The sequence below is a fragment of the Delphinus delphis genome, chromosome 9 (genome assembly GCF_949987515.2).
Source record: "Delphinus delphis chromosome 9, mDelDel1.2, whole genome shotgun sequence".
NCBI lineage: Eukaryota > Metazoa > Chordata > Mammalia > Artiodactyla > Delphinidae > Delphinus > Delphinus delphis.
In genome coordinates this window covers 80,970,259-80,976,256 of record NC_082691.1, presented here as the reverse complement: position 1 = coordinate 80,976,256, position 5,998 = coordinate 80,970,259, and the positions used below count along the sequence as shown (strand labels likewise).

The window sequence follows — 5,998 nt, the reverse complement described above, 5'->3', positions numbered from 1 at the left end:
GGAAAAAAAATTATGTAAGAATTATTTTCGTCCCATGGAAGTACGATTTGTTTCACTTCCAAATTGAATGAATTACTTCGACTTAACTACTTAAGTCAAAATCTCAGGGATATTTTTTTCCAGAAACTAATACATAAATTTTACAAAGCACTTTTCCCCAACATCTTTTCAAGTTTAAAAGGCTACAGCTTTGGGCCTCCCTGGTGGCTCAGTGGTTGAGAGTCCGCCTGCCGACGCAGGGAACGCGGGTTCGTGCCCCAGTCCGGGAAGATCCCACATGCCGCGGAGCGGCTGAGGCCGCAATAGTGAGAGGCCCGCGTACCGCAAAAACAAAAAAGGCTACAGCTTTGCCTGCAGTCCTACACTTGTGCACATCTCCTAACAACTGACCCATTTATTTCCTGGGTCCAAGGCTATGTCTTATGGCCCCTCCCCTTCTCCCCCCCCCCAACCTCTTTCCCTGGCTCACTCCCCCGCCCTGACCATCTCTCCTTAGGCCCACACTGTTCTTTCCTCGAGGTCCCCTGATCCATGAGTCTCCTTTACCATCTTTCTTGATCTGTTTCTTAGTTTGTCTCTCTGCCTTTTCTATTTTTTTCTCTCCCGTTCCCTTTGTCTATCTCCTTTCTTGTTTCTTCACTGAGGACAATGTAAAATGGACCTATAGTTTAAAAATAAATGAATAAGATTGTGTTTCCTGTTCTAATTTCAAAATAAGGTAAATTGTTTCCACGTTTCTTTCATTTTTTATTTCTTTGCTGTACGCGGGCCTCTCACTGTTGTGGCCTCTCCCGTTGCGGAGCACAGGCTCCGGACGTGCAGGCTCAGCGGCCATGGCTCACGGGCCCAGCCGCTCCGTGGCATGTGGGATCTTCCCGGACCAGGGCACGAATCCGTGTCCCCTGCATCGGCAGGCGGACTCTCAACCACTGGGCCACCAGGGGAGCCCTCCATGTTTCTTTTAAAACAGCAATCAAACCACAGTAATTAAAAGAAGGCTCTGTGCAATGTGTGGGTGTGCACACGCACGTGAGTGTGTGAGCGTGCACACTGCACTTGTGTTGTTAATCGGATATCTGTTCAGGAGGGCAGTGCAGTCCTTCTGTTAAGACAACAATGCAGTGTCTCTGTTTGCTCTTCAGGACCCACACTCCACCCTCCTCTCCGCTGGTCACACCCCCTTGAGGCTAACCTGCCTGAACGAAGTCAACAGAGATCCTGGTCCCTCAGGTCAGGTTTAGCAAATGGAAATTCTGGGAGGATGCAGGAAGAAGGTCACTGCTCTGTGCCGGCTGACCCACTCTTTCTTTCTGAATTTTGGTAATTTTACTTCCCACCATCTCTTTAGCTTGGGTTTCTGCCCTGTCCTTTCACTTCCCCTTTTAATTGGATTTTTGATAAATAAACCCTCCTCAAATTATCCTAGTTCAACTGTGTCATAGGTAGCCTGTTGGAAACCTGGTGGACACAGCAACCTTCACTCATGTATTCATTCATTTAGTAAATATTTTTTCAGTGCCCACTAAGTGTCAGGCTTGGCACTGAGCTTCAGGGATATAAGTAGTTGGCAAAAAACAGTCACAGCCTCTGACCTCATGGAGATGAAAATTTAGTTTGGACAGGTTTTTCCACCACTGTGGGTGGACGACATTGATTGAACTTACCTTTTTTTCATTCGATACTCGATAAAATCTAGCTCAAACTCAATGTAAATGTCACACTCCAAGCATTGTAAGCAGTTGCTTTATCTCCTTAGAATACTTCCTAATAGATGTTCTGCTGGAGTACATGAGGGAGCAGACACGAGCACACTAATTAGCTACCAGCATGGTCCACCAGTTGGAGTTGAAGTCTGCAGCAAAATTCCCTCTTGCTTGGGGGAGGTCAGTCTTTGGTTCTATTCAGACCTTCAGCTGATTGGATGAGGCCCACCCAGTGTATGGAGGACAGTCTGCTTTACTCAAAGTTCACCAATCTACATGGAAATCTCGTCCAAAATCACCCTCACAGAAACATCACATTTAATATATCCTCCAAATGACAAACTACATCTTTACACCTGAATTAAATAATGAAATATTTCAGGTCAAATACATTTTGAAAATTTAAGAATTTAAGTACATATTACATGACTATGACGTGCATGGCTCTTTGCTTGATACTGGCCTTACACAGATGAATGACATAGACAGATTTCCCATATTCATAGAACTTAGTTTGATGGTAAAGTAAACATATTCATGAGATCATATGGGTTTTATATGCAACATGGAAAGAAACAATTGAAATTTTCTCCACTCAGTGTCACAGGTACACATTTATGAAACTGATTTCTTCTTTTATTCACAATGCTTATCCTATCACTGTTCCATCACCTTCCCTGACCTTTTTTAACAGACATATCTGCAAAGACCACAGCTGTGTTATCAGGACCTCAACACTGTCGCTCGTTAATTTGGATGAGTTACTGTAATGCTCAGAGCCTCTGTGTCTTCATTTCTAAAGTGAGTATGAAAATTTCTGTTGCCTCAATGGAATGGTAATGTGATTGACAGAGAGACACAAGGTTTTAGTGGCAAATGGAAAGGAAATTTACAGCAACGGGAAAAACAGAATAGTTACGGAAAGCAAGGGTTTACACAGTGAGGTTTCAGAGACCAGGACGGCTTCTCGTATTGCCCCACATTCCAATGAGATTATGCAGCTTCGGGTGTGCTGCCTGAGTGGAGTGAGGATCCTGCTAGCTGGGAGAAACTTGCTTTGCCATTTTCAAGAGTGTTTTAATACCCTATTACTGGTATCAGTCAGGCTGTCCTGGGGACTCTGGCTATATGCCTGCCTCCTGACTAGGTGCAAATAACTAGCACAAAACAAAATTAGCACCTTCCTGAGTGTTTACATGGAGGTGGGATGAAGCGAGGTTCTATTACCCATGATCAGGCTTCAGCAGGCCTGGGCTTCAAGCTCTAGGAGGGTCCCTACTGCAAACAACTAGCTCACAAAGATTCGATGTGGAAACGTTTAAAGCACCCGGCCCATCATGGGCACCCAATCAATTAAAAACTAGAATTCCGTGACATGAATAATATTGGTCATGTTACTATATTACTAAAACGACAAGAAAAGATAATATTCTATGAGCTGGGTTCTCTTTATTGCTAAAGTCACTCCTAACAGCAAGTTATTATTGTTATTGTTATCGTTATTTGTTATTCGGTATATTATTATTTAATATACTATACTTAGAGTATATTCGGATTTTTCATATTCCCAACCTCGTACATTTTACTATATCCCAAGTTTCCTAAAAAAGCAATACTTCATCTTTGAATGTAACTAATACTGGTGGTTACATAATATTTTATTCTTTATTTTTCTCAGGAACAACAGTGTGTATGCTTAAAGATGATTATTCAAATATTTAATTGGTTTTAGTCAGAATGAGCTTTCTCTTGATTTTCTTCATGTTAAGAATAGCAAACTATACTATTTTTTAATGCAAATCATATGTTTTAAAATGCCATTCAGTTGCCTTACATTACAAATGAAAACATGCAAAACTTGTGATTGTGTTTTTATATATACGGTTTTAATACTTTTTTAAAAATAAATTTATTTTATTTATTTTATTTTTTGGCTGCATGGGGTCTTCGTTACTGTGCGCGGGCTCTCTCTAGTTGTGGTGAGCGGGGGCCACTCTTCTTTGCAGTGCACGGGCTTCTCATTGCGGTGGCTTCTCTTGTTGCAGAGCACAGGCTCCAGGTGCACAGGCTTCAGTAGTTGTGGCTTGCAGGTTCCAGAGCGCAGTCCCAGTAGTTGTGGCACATGGGCCCAGCGGCTCCGTGGCATGTGGGATCCTCCCAGACCAGGGCTCAGAACCCGTGTCCTCTGCATTGGCAGGTGGACTCCCAACCTCTGTGCCACCAGGGAAGCCCAATACTTTCTTTATATAGGATGCCATATTTATGTTTTCCACAATCTAGATATAAAACCACTTTATGTTCAACTCCAATTATTCTTACAACATGAAGAAACTGTTAATAGGGACTGCTGTCTGTCAGTAAAATTAAGAAATGATTAAAGTATAGAGTATGAATGCAAACTTCATCATGCCACACCACTCAAATAGCATGACACCTCACGCAAACACATACCATCATGTACACACACACACACCTGAAATACTCCGTTGACTTTATATATGTGTCGGGATAGAGTCAAAACCCTTTACCATGCCTATGAGGTCTTTCATGATCTGGCTCCATCACTGCTCTTTAGCCCCACTGCATTCTGCAATTCCTTGGCGCTCTCTGCTTTAGCCACAGTGACCTCCTTTCAGTCTCTCAACTGATCATACCCTCTCCTGCCACCATACCTTTAAGACATGGATGTTCTTCTACCTGGTGCATCCTCCCTTCCCCTGTTGAGTAGTTAACTTCTAAGAATTCTTCAGAACCTCTTTATAGAAGTCCTCTTTGACCTTCAGGCTTTCATAGAGTCTAAGCATCACATAGCTCACCATCAAATTTGTCTCCACTGCAATTTCACATTTGCTTGTGCAAGCACTTTCTGTGCCAGCTTCCCCATCCCCATTAGACCCTGGGGTTTGTAGGGGAGAGTCCTTGTCAGTTTCTGCTCACCATTACATTCCCCCAGAGCCCAGCACTGTGCTTTGGAGAAGCTTGATAAATATTTGTAGAAAGGGTGAAAGGTGAATATGAGCCGTGTGTGAAAGCATGTAATGTTGGCCAAATTTCCAGCTCATATGTTAGTGCAACTGAACATCAGAAGACATAATAGATGGTTTAATTTATCTGTTTGGAGTACTGAAATGTAAAGATTTCGGTGAATGAAGTGTGATTCGTTCCTGCCCCTGCTTTTGATTCCTTAGGGAATCATTTGCCGAGTGCCTTTGATGAAAATATTTGCATTTTGCTTAATTTTTGTTTGTTTTCTTGTTGTCCTCAGGGAGCGGAATGCCTGTCTGACTCCCCCTGACAGATCAGCTATGGCAGGTCTGCTGTTATAGAAAATTCTCCACCCCAAAGGCTGTAGATCTCCTGCAGGGAAGACTGAGCAAGTGCTGTCATTAGCAGCCATGCAGTGCTGAAGACATGCAGTGAGAAAATATGTCAGGCATTGTTTCAACGTACAGGTTTTAGCAGAAAACCATGAAGAATTTTCAGGATATTGATTACAGATTAAAACAACAATAACCTTTAACTTAAATCCTGAGAGTTCCTCTTGTCATTTTTATTTTCTTATTTTTCTTGTCAATTAAAAAAAAATTCATGCATATGCCCCCATATTTTTTAGGGAAAGATGCTTTCATCAGAGAATATTTTAGCTCTACTATTTCACTTCACTTTTTACATAGTCTATTTCATATTTCTTGTTTTAAAATCATCAAAAGAAACCTTCCTTAAAGCTAGGACAATAGGCATATAGAGCTTCCTGAGATAAGATCTCTTTTTTCTTTTTTTTTTAAATGTACGTGTAAGCACACTGCACTGTTTTGTGCATAACCGTCAGTGAATATTTGTTGAATTAGTAAGCACTTAAAATAGTGACATAATCTGTACACTTCTCCTCTAATAAATCATTCTGAGAAACAGTAACATTTCATTTAATTTGGTCAAGACAAAAATGTCTTTTACTATTCAAAACTATCAACTAGAGTAATAATCCTTTGCTCTGTATGGGGCAACAAAGTTGGGTGAATGGACTGATTTGACCAAGAATGAATTCCCTTGAAAATAACAGTAATGAGAATAATAGTCAAGATTAAAAGCAGATTGTTGATGGGGTACTTCTGAGATAATTGTCTTCAAGATCTTTTCTTTCAGGTTATTATACTTCAGGGTATATCTATGCTTCGTTGATAATTAAAGAAGGACTTGAAAGGAATTAAAACATTAGAGGTTCAAGTGTAAGACATAGTAAGAAAGGAGCCACAGAATGATTACTGAATACACTGGCATCTAAATAAATAGTTATA

At 41.1% G+C, this 5,998-nt stretch overlaps 1 long non-coding RNA gene across 1 annotated transcript; it reads left to right on the top strand.

Moving 5' to 3' along the window:
• Nucleotides 1-1,141: 1,141 nt before the first annotated feature.
• On the top strand, nt 1,142-5,545 carry LOC132430736 (uncharacterized). Its single transcript, XR_009520554.1, has 3 exons — nt 1,142-1,320; nt 2,398-2,504; nt 4,969-5,545. It is a non-coding gene; the product is annotated as an uncharacterized lncRNA (long non-coding RNA).
• Nucleotides 5,546-5,998: the final 453 nt, after the last annotated feature.